This window comes from Balaenoptera musculus, chromosome 15, assembly GCF_009873245.2.
Source record: "Balaenoptera musculus isolate JJ_BM4_2016_0621 chromosome 15, mBalMus1.pri.v3, whole genome shotgun sequence".
NCBI classification, from domain to species: domain Eukaryota; kingdom Metazoa; phylum Chordata; class Mammalia; order Artiodactyla; family Balaenopteridae; genus Balaenoptera; species Balaenoptera musculus.
In genome coordinates, this window is record NC_045799.1 from 61,530,813 (window position 1) to 61,546,221 (window position 15,409).

Here is a 15,409-nt window from a genome sequence, read left to right on the forward strand (position 1 = left end):
TTTCAGCTGCACTACCCCCGGACTCAGCACAGCGCCCGCATGCAGTCGGTGCTCAGCATTTGCTGGAACCAAAGGAAAAACCGTCGCACGGCTGGTGTGAGGAGGGGCCGGGGGCTTCGGGCTTGACCTCCAGGTCACGGCCCTGACCTGTGTCCTTGACTCTTCCTCTAATCCACAGTACACGCTGAGTGACCTCCAGGTCCCTGGGTTGCTGCCTCCCCACCGTGATGCAGCACCTCTCAGAGCGTTGTGATATCACGGTTGCCTCACTGGTCCCGCCCCCATCCAACAACCCCCAGAAGGCAGAGGAGGGTGACCCTGGTGGAGAGGAGGTGATGGTGTAGGGGGAGGAAAGCAAAGCACATGTGTCCTGTGACCAGGCAGCCAAGGACATTGAGGGCCACCAGGAACACTGGGATGACTTGGTTTTTTTTGTTTGTCGATTTGGCTGCGCCGCGCGGCTTGTGGGATCTTTGTTCCCCGACCAGGGATTGAACCCGGGCCCTCAGCAGTGAGAGTACAGAGTCCTAACCACTGGACTGCCAGGGAATTCGCTGGGATGACGTGGAAAGGCCAAGGACCACCAAGGGTGGCCCACGATGGGAACTGGCCACCTTCTCTGGGCCTCTGTCACGTAAGGCCAGCTTCTCAGTAGCTGCTACACACACCCACACGTAGAGCTCCAGCCCAGCCAAGTGACTGTCCAGACCCTGCCCTCCTTGTCCTCACACGGAATGCTCCAGCCGTGCACAATGCCTCATTCATTCATTCAATTATTTATTGAGCACAATGCCTCATTCATTCATTTATTCATTCATTCAATTATTTATTGAGCATCTACTCTAAACTTCCCAGGTCGGGGGAATGCAACGGTGAGCAGATAAGGCCCTGCCCTCCAGCTGTCACGGTGGTGGTAGTCCGAATAACGGCCTCCCAAAGATACCCACATCCTAATCCCTGGAACCTGTGCATATGTTACCTTACGTGGTAAAAGGGACTTTGCCGATGTGAGTAAATTAGGGATCTTGAGATGGGAGATTATCCTGGATAATCTGGGCCCAGCCTAATCACAGGTCCTTTTAGGAGGGAGGCAAGAGGGTCAGAGTCAGAGAGAGAAGATGTGATGATGGAAGCAGAGGTCACAGGGAAGAGAAGATGCAGCACTGCCGGCTTTGAAGATGGAGGAAGGGGCTACGAGCCAAGGAATGCAGGCAGTCTCCAGAGGCTGGGAAAGGAGGGATGAGGATTCTCCCTGACAGCTTCCAGAAGAAACACGGCCCTGCAGCCCCATGTTAGACTTCAGACTGCAGAACTGTAAGATAATAAAAGCTGTGCTGTTATAAGCCCCCAGCCTGGTGGTAATTTGTCACAGCAGCCCAGGAAACTAGTACAACAGTCCAGCAGGGGGAGATGCTCAGCCCATGAATCCCACCATGACCAGCTACATACATACTGGGGGGCCCAGTACAAAATGAAAATGCAGGGCCCTCAGTTCAAAAGTTATTAAGAATTTCAAAATGATGACATCAGGGCATTCAACCAAGTATGGGGCCCTTGAGAGCAAGGGCTGTGAACCAATGAATACACAGGATGCCCACCCACATGGCCGGCCCTGAATCCCACACAGAACTCATTCATCACAACGGTGAGAAGGGCCGAGAAGTGAAAGGACGGGGGCCCCTGAGGGCATGTGGCAGTGAAGGGGACCCAGGTAGGGAGGCAGGAGAGCTCTTGAGGGGCTAACACTTGCTTTGAACCAGATTAAGGGAAGGAGGTGAGTAAGAGTAGCTCCAGGTTGGGGAAAACAGATGCAAAGCCCAGGAGGTTGGAAAGGGCTTGCTTTCCTGCTTCCTCCCCCAGAGACAGCTGTTCCCTCCTCCTTTTCTCCTCCGAGACTCAGCCTTCCTTTTCTCCGGGAGGCCTTTCCCTAATTTCCTAAGCTGGACTCAGCACCTCCCTTCTCTGATTATAGCATTTGGCCCCCATTCATTTTGATGTTTGTAAATAAACTTTATTTTGGAGACATTTTGGATTGACAGAAGAGTCGCAAAGATAGTACAGAGGGTCCCGCACATGCTTCACCCGGCTTCCCCTAATGCTAACATCTCACGTGACTTAGCTTCTGTCTAAACTAAGCCGTTAATATCAGTACATTATTATAACTACATACACTCCAGACTTTATTCGGATTTCCCCTGTTTTTCCACGAATGCCCTTTTTTCTGTTCCAGGACCCAATCCAGGACACCATATCACATTCAGCTCCCCTCCCCACCCTAAAAATTAACACCTGAGTGTTAGACGTGCCAAGCCTTTCATGTGCTTGACCTTAACGAATTCTCACCATCATCACCTCCCACATTTTGCAGATGAGGAAACTGAGGCTTGGAGATGTTAAGTAAGTAGAAGTCCTTGAAGTATCACCCTGTCCCCCTGCAAAATCTGGGTCCTATTTCACCATCCCCGATCCCCTCACCACGTTTACCCAGGCCTGCTCTCTACGCTATTCCAGGCCTTCCCAAACTTGAATCACGTAAGATTTTTCCTCCGGTACTCTTTCTTTGCTTAATATTTTTCTTGAAACCAACTCATTTTTTTTAAATCAAAACAAAATTCTTAAAGGACTCAGAACACATCTATCACAGTGGAAAGCCTGGACTATTGGCCATAGGTAGCGGGTAGCTGTGCAAATAGAGATGATGAAGATGAAATGATTTTATAAATTCCACCAGATGCTGGTGTCCAGGCTCTGGGCGAGTGAAGCCTCAGCACAAGACCCTCTCCCTGAGTGATCCGAGGGATGGAGCACCCTCGCTGCTCCAGCCAAGACCTGGAGCCTGTCTACAGGGGTTACTGGTTGCTAGGGAAACCCAGATGAGTCAACATAAGCACAAGGCAGTGAGGAAGGGACCCAGCAGAGGTTAACACTAAACAGTTCCCAGTTATTAAGCACCAACTGCATGCCAGGCACTGTGCACTGTTTCACTGAAGTCCTCCAAAAGTTGGTCCTCTTCATTATCCCCATTTCACAGATGCGGAAACTGAGGCTCAGGGAAGTTACATAGCGAGCCCACAGACACACAGAAGGAAGCGGGACTTGAATGATTTCACTTGCCGAATCCTGCCATTTCTACTTCTAAGCATCTCTCTTATTGGTTGCCTTAAAGTCTCTCCCCGAGATAATTGGAACGTGAGGCTGGGTTGTCAATTCCCATTCGTTAAACACCCACCTGCACCAGGCTCGGTGCCGGGCATCTGACAGATACTGTGTCATGTGAGCCTTGGGAAAACCCTGAGCAGAGGTGGTGTGGCTTTCCTCAGTTTACAGATTAGGCAACCAAGACAAAGAGAAGCAGGGTATCTTGCCTAATGTCACACAGGCAGAAAGTGATGTGACCAGGACTCCACCCCAGACTGGCTTTAGTTGAGAGGCCTTAGTCACACATCTGGGAGTGCTTGGGACTTACCAGAACTGAGGATGGTCACAAAAGAGCTTTTGAGAATCTGATGACCCCAGATCAAGCACAGGTAGCTTTAGGCAAATCACTGTAGGAATATGCATCACCCCCTCCCCGCCACGCCCCCACCGAAAGGTAAATTAGGGAGTATTTGACTTACAAAAGTCTCAATACTGGGGCTTCCCTGGTGGCACTGTGGTTGAGAATCTGCCTGCCAATGCAGGGGACACGGGTTCGGGCCCTGGTCTGGGAAGATCCTACATGCCGCGGAGCAACTAGGCCCATGAGCCACAATTACTGAGCCTGCGCGTCTGGAGCCTGTGCTCCGCAACAAGAGAGGCCGCGACAGTGAGAGGCCCGCGCACCGTGATGAAGAGTGGTCCCCGCTTGCCGCAACTAGAGAAAGCCCTCGCACAGAAACGAGGACCCAACACAGCCATAAATAAATAAATAAATAAATAAAATAAAAATAAAGGAATTCCTTTAAAAAATAATAATAATAAAATAAAAAATAAACTTTAAAATTAAAAAAAAAAAAAAGTCTCAATCCTCTGGGCATTTTCTCCTTTTCCTTTTTTCTGAGCACAGAGCCTGCCCTTGCTCATGGCCTCCAGGAGAAGTACGACGGTACTTCGGGAGCACTTTCTGGGTTTTTACATAAAGGCTTTGGCTTGCAAAGGTTGAGGCCAGGGAGCATCCAGCTACAGCCTGATTTGGGTTTTCTTGTGTGTTTTTGTTTTTTAATGTGGTAAGAACACTTAACATGAGATCTACCTCTTAACAAATGTTTAAGTGCACAATACAGTATTATTAACTACAGGCACTATGTTATATAGCAGATCTCTACAATTTATTCATCTCGCACGGCTGAAACTTTATACCCACTGGACAGCAACTCCCACTTTCCCCATCACCCTAGCCCCTGGCAACCATCCCTCTGCTTTTGTGAGTTTGACTAGTTTAGATTCCTCATATAAGTGAGATCATGCAGTATTTATCTCTCTGTAACTGGCTTATTTCATTCAACATGTCTTCCAGGTTCATCCACGGTGTCACAAATGGCAGGATTTCCTTCTTTTCTAAGGTTGAATAATATTCCATTGTATGTATATTCCACATTTTCTTAATCTAGCCATCTGTCAGTGAACACTTAAGTTGTTTCCATATATTGACTGTTGGGAATAATGCTGCAACAAACATGGGGCTGCAGATAGCTCTTCGAGATCCTGATTTCAATTCCTTTGGATATATACACAGAAGTGGAATTGCTGGATCACTTCCAGTTTTGTTTCGTTTTTTAGTTTTTATTGGAGTATAGTTGATTTACAATGTTGTGTTAGTTTCAGGTGTATAGCAAAGTGAATCAGTTATACATATATCCACTCTTTTTTAGATTCTTTTCCCACATAGGCCATTACAGAGTATTAAGTAGAGTTCCATGTGCTATACAGTAGGTGCTTCTTAGTCATCTATTTTACATACAGTAGTGTGATATGTCAATCCCAATCTCCCTGTTTTTAACTTTTTGAACTGTTTCCCAAGTTGATTGCTTCTTTCGCTATGCTATTTTTGTAAATAAAGTTTTATTGGAACATAGCCTTGCCCGTTTGCTTATGTACTGTCTGGGGCTGCTCTTGACCCACAGGGGCGGAGTTGAGTTGTTGCTACAGAGATTATACTACGGCCTGTAAAGCTTGAAATATTTACTATCTGGTGCTTTATAGGAAGTTTGCCAACCCCTGTTCTAGCCCTCTGGGCCTCCAGGGAATTGAGGCCAGGCCACCATGTTTGGACCAGAAGCATGTTGGAAGCAATAGGATAAAGATTATGCTGAGTAGGGGAAGAAGAAGAGGAAGGGACACCCATTCTGACTCCTGAGTGTCAGAGAGACCACAAGAGAGAAAGCGGATGATCCTGACCACAAGGTCCTGTTCCAAGCAGCTCCAAACCTCCAGATCTCAAGGGGCCACTGACACGCCCCGTGCATCACAGCATGCACTCCCGAAGGTGGGTTAGCCCTGACAAACCGAGGCTAAACTTTCCCGCCAGCCTGGCAGGATGGAGGCATCAACAGAAATGGAACGAATTTATACAAAACTCAAATTCCAAGACACCTGAGTCTGGAGCTGTGTCTTACATGTCTACACATAGTTGACAAGTCCACTTTATTTTAAAGAGCAGTTACGTGACAGAAGCCACATTGACTTGGACTTCAGGACCGTCTCCACTGAGTAAAGGCAGGGACTTCCCTGGTCGTCCAGTGGGTAAGACTCCACGCTCCCAATGCAGGGGGCCCAGGTTTGATCCCTGGTCAGGGAACTAGATCCCGCATGCAGGCCACAACTAAGAGTTCGCATGCTGCAACTAAGAGTCCACATGCTGCAACAAAGACGCCTGCATGCCGCAGCTATGAGCTCGCAAGCCACAAATAAAGATCCCACGTGCCGCAACGAAGATTCTGCATGCTGCAACTAAGACCTGGCACAGCCAAAATAAATAAATAATTAATTAAAAAAAAATAAGGCAGACACGCAAATGAGGGCACAGGTCCCCTGGTCCCTCCAAAGTGACAGTCAGCCTCACCTTATCCTCAAGAGGAGGAGGCAGGAGGGCAATCACCCCCATTTCACAGGTGAACAAAGTGAGGCACAGGGGCTGTTTAGTCAATGAAACCAGCCCCCAAAGCCATGGTGGGTAGAACCTTCTGGAAAAAACCCTCCCTGGGCAGGAGGTGAGAAGGCCTCTGACCCGAGGGCTGGGGTCTGGCTCACTCTGTGTTCACGGCTCAACTTTGGGCAGGCGGTGCCCTCTCGGCTGGCGTCATCCATGCAGCATGAGGGCTGTGGGCAGTCGTGGGGTTCAATGCAAGAACTACACCCTGGGCTCCTCACACTTACGGTTTCCAGGAAGTAGAGCCAATGGGTCAGACAGGGCAGGAGGCCAGAGCCAGGGGACTCTCCACTCTGAGTCCCTATTCACAGCAACCCAACCGATCCTCACATGCTTGAACTCAACCCCTTCTCCCTGCTTCCCAGAAGATGCACACTCAGGACTCAGGGCTGTGAGATCTCCCCAGGCTGCCTGCACTGAGCAAGGGGACGGGAAGGAGGCGGAGACTCCACTGTCACTTAACAAGCGGCTCCCATCAGGCCAGGGCCCCTGCGGCAGAGGGAAGACACAGACACCAGAGAAAGAGGGCTCACAGCAGCACTAGAGTTCACATCCTGCTTCCTGGGGCCTGTTCCAAACTGTGCTGCTTTCAGAAAGCCAACCCTCTGCCACCATCGACTCACTCTTGTTATTCGCTTACTGCATGCCAGGCACTGGGCACATTGATCTCATTTAATCCTCCCAACAGCCCGAAGTTGGAACTGCTATTACCCCCATTTCATGGAGGAAGGAACTGAAACAGAGAGGTTGAGTAACCTGCCCAAGGTCACACAGCTATCAGAGGCTGAAGTGAGATGCAATGGGACACCTGAGCCCAAGCTGCTACTTTAAAATGTGCTTTGTTTCAAAGATGCTACTTCTTTTTTTTAATTAGCAATTTTGAAAACTAGAAAGTTCACATGGGTCCCCCAAAAAGAAAACAGGCTATGAACAAATCTGTGTCCCTTCCCCTTCCCATGTGCCCCAACCACTAAGTTTCACCCCCACCTCCACAGGTAACCTTTAGTCATTCGGTGGGTAGCCACAGTTTCTTCATGCAGATATTAGCTGATACAAATATATACTCAGCTATCCCTTTTTTATGCAAAGATGTATATACTATATACTGTCTTGAATCTTGTTTTTCTCAGCTAATAAAGCTTAGAGACAGTTCCTCACTGTTCCTTACAACAGCAGAGTACAGTATTCCATTATATGGATTGGGCCAGTGTCTCTAATCAGCCCCCTACTGATGGAGGGTTTAGGTTGTTTTCAGTATCTGGCTTTTACAAACAATGTTGCAAAGGATAACTTGTACATAAATAATGTCCCAGGAGTTCCAGTTTATTTGTAGGATTATTGTTGGGCAGCAGCCCAGCTGGGACAGAGGGTTTCTGCATTTGTAATATGGACAGATATTACCAAAGGAAAGACCAGGTTCCAAATAAGGCACAGCTCAAACGCCAAAGCCCTCGGGCTGCGGGGCTGCGGGTCTGGCGGAGCAAAGACCTGGCGAGGTACCACCTCCAGGGGCGTGGTCCATGGCAGTGGGTGGGGCCCATGGCATTGGGCGGGGTCTGGAGGGCAGAAAGAAGAGCTCCTCCCCCTCACCCCACCAACACTGGCTCTTCTAGGCCAGCCACCTTCTCACCTCACCCCCACCTGCCCCCTCTAAATCTTCCCGTGATGACTTAACCGTCATGGCAGCGCAGGGCCTTAAACGCGATGAAATAGCACACAGCCGCAACAGGTAAGGAGGCCAGCAGCGGAAGCGCACCAAGCTGTATTAAAAGGGGGCAAAACAGGAAAGCATGCCGGGAAGGGAGGCCCCCATCACCCCCGACCATTCCCCAGGGATGACCACGTGCAGTGGGGCGAGGTCTCATTTACTGGACTTTCCCTGACCGGCTGAACCATTAAACTAGGACACTGAGATGCCTGCCACCCTACCCTGCGCATTTCCTAATCAGGAGGGTATTCGTGGCAGCCCCGCCCTGTGCAGAAGGTTTCACGTGCATTATTCCAATGAAGCTTCCCAGCCACCCATGAGGTCAGTTCTATTATTACCTTCATCCTCCGTCCGGAAGGGGACACAGGTGAGGTAACTGCCAAGCCACAAGCTCCAAAGAACGTCTGTTGGGATCATCAGAGCCACAAATCATTAGCAGGACATTTGAAGGGAGTGAATAATGAGGCTAAAAATATTTATTTGGAACAGATTCTAAGGGCAGAGGCCAAATTCCTGTTAAAACCGCACCTCCTGTTACAATAGCTTTGGGTTCAGAGAAGGACCGGTGAGTAAGGGTTCCATCACAGCTCTTCTTTTACGATACACATGGATTTATTATGCAATAAAGTTAACACATGCTTATGGCAGAAAATTTGGAACATCCGGGGAGAAAATGAAATTAATCCATAAACCCATCACCCAGGGGAAGCCTCTATTAACATCATGGTACAGTGCCTGCCAGCCTCTGTTCTCGGCATGTGTGTATATGTTAATGTGTTAACTGAAATAGAACACATGTGCAGAAAAATGCATGGATCATAAATGTATAGCTCAATTTTCAGAGTGAAAACTCCTGCGAAACAGGCATCCACATCAAGAAATAGAACGTGAGTGACCATGTGTGTGTTTTCGAAACAAAATCAGGATCCTCTGACGTTGTGGGATGATTGTGTCCTCCCAAAAAGATATGTCTGCGTCCTAAGCCCGGGTACCTGTGAGTGTGGCCATATTTGGAAATACGGTCTTTGCTGATATAATCAGGTCAAGATGAGGTCGCTGTGGATTAGGGTAGGCCCTGATCCAATCACTGGGATCCGTATAAGAAGAGACACAGACAGAGGGAAGAAGGCCCGTGATGTGATGAAGGAGGGATGCAGCCACAACCCTAGGAACACCACGGATTGCCAGCGAACACCAGAAGCTAGAAGAGGCAAGGAAGGGTCCTTTCCCTGAGCCCTTCAGAGAGAGTGTGGTCCTGCCAGCATCTTAATTCAGACTTCTAGCCTCCAGAGCTCTGAGCAAAACAATTTCTGGGTTTTTTTGTTTTTATTTTTTATTTTTTTAAACACTGAACAGTATTTCTTCCAATTTCTGTTGTTTTAAGCCACCCTGTTTGTGACAGTATGTCATGGCAGCCCAAGGAAATGAATACATATGATGTATGCAGTTTAGTATTTTTTATGGTTATGGGAGTCATATGAGTTCACCTTTCACCTCCCGCTCCTGGATGGATCTAAGAATGTCACCTCCTGCAGCCTGGTGACCATGGCAGACACATCAGATGATGTCACCACCTAAAGCACTTCAGTGGCTCCCCCGTGTCCCTGTAGTCTGGCTCCTGTACCCTCCCACCTCATCTCATACCTTGCTCTGTGTTCGGCCACGCAGGCCACATTTTGGCCCTTCTCCTCTCTGTCTCTGTGGCCACAGGGCCTTAGTACATGCTGTGCCATCTGCCAAAGATGCCTCTACTCTCCCCTCGACATGCGCTCATCATCATCCTTCAGATCTAAACTATTCCCTGCGTCCCTACATCATGTACCTTGTAACACCAGTGATCTCGGGACCTCTTCGTAGGGTGTTTGGGGGAGAGGCTTCCAGGGAACTGTCCTTGAGTCTGTCACTACCAAGGTCTTGGCTCTGCGTCCCCACCTCTCAGAGAGGAGACCTCCTACATCCCCACCGGCCAGTGGTCCCCAGGGCTCCTTCTAAAGCTCCTCCTCATCTCGCCTCTCCTCACCACCCATGCCCACCTCTTGGCATTGCAATGGTGCTCCCCACCCTCTACTCTCCATACCCAGCTGAGGGCTCTATAAAATGCACCCAACTCCCTTCCTGAAAACCCTTTCATTGCTCCCCACTGGCATCAGGGTAAATTTCTAGCTCCTACTTCCTGAGCTTCTTGACAAGGCCATTTTGATCCAGCCTCCAATGAGCACTTACTGCATCAGCCTGAGCCCCCGGTGCCAATTAACCTCAGTCCTCCTGTCCCCAACAGGCTGGGAGCCATCATGCCCTTTGTCCCTTCTGTTCCCTTTGCCTGGGCCCCTTCTCCTTTGGGCTTCACCTGGCGAAATGCTCACTGCATCCTTCTCAACTCCCACCAAGGTATCACCTCCTCCAGGAAGCCTTCCCTATGCCCCTGACTGTGTTTTCCCTGAGGCAAGAATGGTGTTTTGATTGAACTGAGGACCCCCAAAGTGGGTACACAACGAGCATTTATCAGAGAAATTATGTCCCAAAGACAAGGCCTGTGATAACAAAGAGTCAGGTTTCCATTACGCATCCAAATTATAGTGACTTTACCAGGATCCCCCCAGGATCAAAACTTCACCCACGCTGCCCAAGTTAGGCTTCACCCCATGTACCCAGGGATTGGGGCTGGGAGGTACCTCTCTGGCCCTTACCAGCCACAGACGGTGCTCTGTTCAGAGCCCCCAGGCCCGTCTTTAGAGCACCTCTGAAGCCCACCTGTCTTAACTCTGAACCCACCTCCCATCTCAAAGGGGGGGGGGGCACAGTTCTGCCCCCTGAGATCCAGGCCCACAACACCCCAAAGCCTCAGGAGGTCACTTCTGACCCTGCTTCTGAGGCTTACCTTCCCCATGCTGTGTTCTCGGCCCAGGATGGATTTATCTCCAGGTTGGGGGACAGGGAACTCACTCCCTTACAGGAAGCTCACCCCTCCCAGAAGGAATGGTCGGGCCCTCCAGCTGAAATAAAGCCACCCCAGTGGGCCCCAACCCTGCAACGTCATTACACCAGGGGTCACCAAGAGCACCTGCAGGGGGCAGCGCTGTCCCTTCTCTCTTGACCTTGACCAACTCAGTCCTGCCTCTCTCCACTCTTTTCTCCATCATGAAACAGGATACCAGGGAGTCCACATTCCCCTAAACGGGCAGTCCTGCTGGGCCCCAGCCCCCGTCCCCCAGTAGGCTGGCACTTGGGCACAGTGTTGGCCAATCCTCCTGTTTACAGGACAAGCCAGATGTTCACATTTCTGTGTGAAATGGCCCTACTTTACAACAGGACTCAAATTTTCCAAATCTCTGAGTGGCCAGATAGGAGCCCAGGTCATGGACCTCTGGGCTCAGGACGCCAGCAGGGATGCACAGGGAGGTTAGTGATAGCTCTGGCTTTCCCAAGCACCACTGCTGGGGACTTGCTTTAAGTCACATAAGTAAAAAGGCTGCTCCGAGGCTCTGGGACCAGCTGGGATGGGCTACCGAGATGCTGGATGGCCAGCGTGAGCATTTAGGGTTTTGTCTGGAAACACAAAGGCCTGTGGTGGGGAGACAAAGCTGAAAGCGTTATCAGCAGTGACTCAGCGAGCCCGGGGTTAACATCCCTAGAAAGGCAGCCAGGGTGGGGTTCTCAGCAGGGTGGCAGGAAGCCCACATCCTTGGGGGGTGTGCAGCTGTCTGTGATCTGGGGTGATTTCCTCGCCCTCGTCTGAGGAGGTGACGCTCTCAAGAGCAGATTGTCAGGGACAGTTTCCCAGGCTGGGAGCCGAGGGCCACCTCCCTCCTAACAAGATCAGGCAGCCCAGGACGGGGAGGGAGGGACTCCAGGGGCAAGTCTGCGCCCGTCTTGGGAGCGAAGCAAACCTCAGCTCATGTCTCCTCATCACCTGCCCTGCACCGCCCCGGAGAAGACTCTGCCCAGCAGGGCCTGGCATGTCGTCAGCGCTCAGTAAATACTTGTTGAATGTATGGCTGGCTGGCTGGCTGGCTGAATAGATGGTTGGACAGATAGACAGACGGATGCATGGATGGATGAACAGATGGATACACAGATGCATGGATGGATGGATGGATGGATGCATGGATAAATAGATGAATGGATGGCTGGACGAACAGACACATGCATGCATGGATGGATGAACAGATGCATAGATGGATAAACAGACAAGACGGATAGATGGATGAATAGATGACTAATGGATGAACAGAGAGATGGATGCATGGATGGATGGATGAATGGATGGGTGATGGATGAACAGACAGATGGAGTCATAAATCTTTAAGGATAGACAAAGACACTTCGCAGCCCCGAGGTGCCAACTGGGCATGACAGAAGCAGCCCAGTCTTACGGTAAACCTCAGCCTGCAGCAGGGAAAGCACCGTGGACGGTGATGTGGGCAATTCACACAGCTGGGACTCATGGAGAAGCGGGCGGGGGTGTGACTGCACTTACACACCTCCAGGCCTTGGCCTGTGCTCTTCCTTCTGCCTACAACACCCTTCTCCACTTCTTTGCCTGCCCGTCTCCCACTCGATCTTTTATGACTCATCTTGGACTTCTGTGTCCCAAGGAAGTCACCTGAGAGGTCCTCCTCTCCCTAACCTGGCCTGCCAGGTCCCCCCCACAGAGCACCCTGTGTCATGATGGTCCGTTCACTCCTGACCCCCCAGTGGGCTGTGGGCCCCTGGAGGGCAGAGACCATGCCCGGCTCCCGTCTCCATCCCCAGCGCTGAGCCTGGCACTCAAAGTACTCAGGAAATGCCAGTGAACTCAAAGCTAGCACACAGAGGGGGGATTCTGTTCCCCACTCCCCCAGCGTACAGAAAATGTGATCTGATCAGAAAGATACTTGCCCAACTCAACTTTAAAAAATGAAATTGGAGTCACAAAAGCAAAGCAGGCTCAGAAATAAAAACACAGAGCCCTAGACTTGTGGTTTGATAGAACAGAAAAGCTCCATATTTATGTCGTGTATCGTGGTCCACAAAGAGCTGTCACGAGTCAGCTCAATCCTGTCGTGGTAGCCATGTTTGCTAAGTGGAAACAGAGGCCCTGAGCTAAAGTGACTTGTCCAGGGTCACAGGGAGTGTTGGGACCAGGGCCAGGGCTGGGATCCCAGGCAGGGGGCTCACCTGCCAATCCACTCATCCTCCTTCTAACAACTGGCTACCTTCCAGGTTAGGAACCTGTTGGGGGCTAGGCCAGCCCAGGAGGGGAAAGGCTGACTTCCCCACATGGAGGCGACAAGGAGGTTCAGAGAGTCTAAGTCACCTGCCTGGGCTCACACAGCTAGGAAGGTAAGAAGTGACCAGCTGAGGAGAAGGGCAGGCCTGGAACCCTGGGCCGGGCAGAGACTTCATCCCTAGGGCCCCTCCACTGCCACCTGGACCACCATGGACCCACAGCTGGGCAGATGGGCCCCCCCACCCCCCATGCGGAGTCTAGATCTCTCAAAGCCCCAGCCCCGCCCATCCTGCGCTCAAAAGATAAGACTCCTTCAGCAGAATTGGTGACAGGCTGTCCTAACTGGCTCAGCCAGGAGATGCCCAGGTTTTGGTCAGAGGGCACGGTTCTGACTCCCAGCTCTGCCACTTGTGAACTAGGGGAGCTTTTGCATGCGTGTCTCTAAAGCGGTGGTGATAAAGCCTGCCGACAGGGTGGTCATGCCCATCACACGAAATCGTGTATTCAAGCACCAGCCACAGTGCCTGGGAAACCGTAGGTGTTGCCATCCTCGCCACCAATAGCATCTTCATGACACCAAAGCACAGCAAAGAGGCTCAGAGTTTGCTGCAGGGGAGGATGAATTGCCAAGAACGGGTCTTCTGTGCTTTACCCTTCTCAGGCTGATAGGGGAAGGCTGGAGGTCCCAGGGTGCAGATGGGGCTGGGGGGGAGACCCCTCCTGCAGGAACCTACATGGCAGGGAAGGCAGGGCCACCCACTGGGGCCAACGAGACCCAGCTAGCAACAGATCAACAGCCCCATCTGTGATGGAGAGAGGAAGGGCCAGTGTGAAGGCCAGGAGGTGGGAGCTGGTTCAGCCTGGCAACGAGAGAGTGGGCAGGTTCTGTCTCCCCTCCTCTCACCAGGGTCTGTGCTCCCCCGGCCAGGCTCTTCCTCCCCAACTCCCTTGGTCTGCTCACTGCTCGCTCCCCAAGGCATTCCGCACCGATTCCTGCCACCCAGCAAGGGAGGGTACCAACCCCGCAGCTTTGGAGCCAGACGGGGCTGGAATCAAATTCTGATGTTCCCACTTGCTAGCTCTGGGCTTTGGCTGTCTCTTCTGGAAAGAGGGGACTAAACGCCCCCTGTGGGAAAGGAACTTAGCACAGCACACAGGCTGCTCAGGATCCTGGGGCAGCCTCACTGGGTTCCTCCTAATAGATGCCTCTCTTCCAAACAATAAACCTGTACAGCTACTTGGGAAAAGCACTTGTCCATTTCTCAAACTAAACACAAACTCAGACATTTATACAATCCCACTCCTGGGTGGGCATTTAGCCCAGAGAAATGAAAACTTATATCCATACAAAAACCTGCAGCAGCTTTATTCAGAATAGCCCCAAACTGGAAACAGCCCAGACGCCTCTCAAGAGGTGAACAGTTAAGCAGTCTGTGGCATGGCCACATCGTGGCTTACTCCCCAGCCATAAAAGGGAATGAACCACTGACACACAAAACAACTCAGATGGATCTCAGGAGCATTGTGCTGCATGGAAAAAAAAGCCAACCTCCGAGGGCACATGCTAGATGATTCCATCTATATAAAACATTCTCAAATGACAAAATTATAGAGATGGAGACCATATTTGTGGTTGCCATGGGGTCAGAGGTGGTCAGGGGTAGGGCAGCGGGTGTGACTGTATGGGGAGATCTTTGTGATGATGGAGTAGTTCTAGTCTTCATTGTGATGATGGTGAAGTGAATCCACACATGTGACAAAATGGCACAGAACTATGCATGTACACAGGTGCACACACACACACGCATGCACACACATGCGCGTGTTCTCTACCAATGTCAATTTTGATATTGTAGCATAATTATGTGAGGTGTAACCATTAGAACTGGGTGAAGGGTATGTAGGACCACCCTGTACTGTCTTAGCAATTTCCTGCAACTCTAGAATTATTTCAGAAGTAAAAGTGTGTGTGTGTGTGTGTGTGTTTTTTAACGGCACGCATGGTATGATGTCTACAATTGGCTTTCAAATACTCCAGCCATAAAGGGAAAAAAGCAAGAGAGGGAGCCCGCAAGGAGGTGATAAAACAAGATTGCAAAACATTGCTGATGATGACGCCGAGGGGTGGGGATGAGGGAATCACTGTCTGGTCCTCTTGATTTCTGTACATTTTTGAAATTTTCCATAATAAAGCTGTTAAATTTTAAATGCTGATGTGCACGGATGGGCTCACGTAGGCCCAGACACCAGCGTGCAGGCGTGCTCCGAGAGCCCTGACTCACACCCGCTCCGAGCCCAGGAATCCTTCCAGACAGCTGTATGTGTATACATGTGCATTAAGGAAATAAATAACGCTTAACCACCG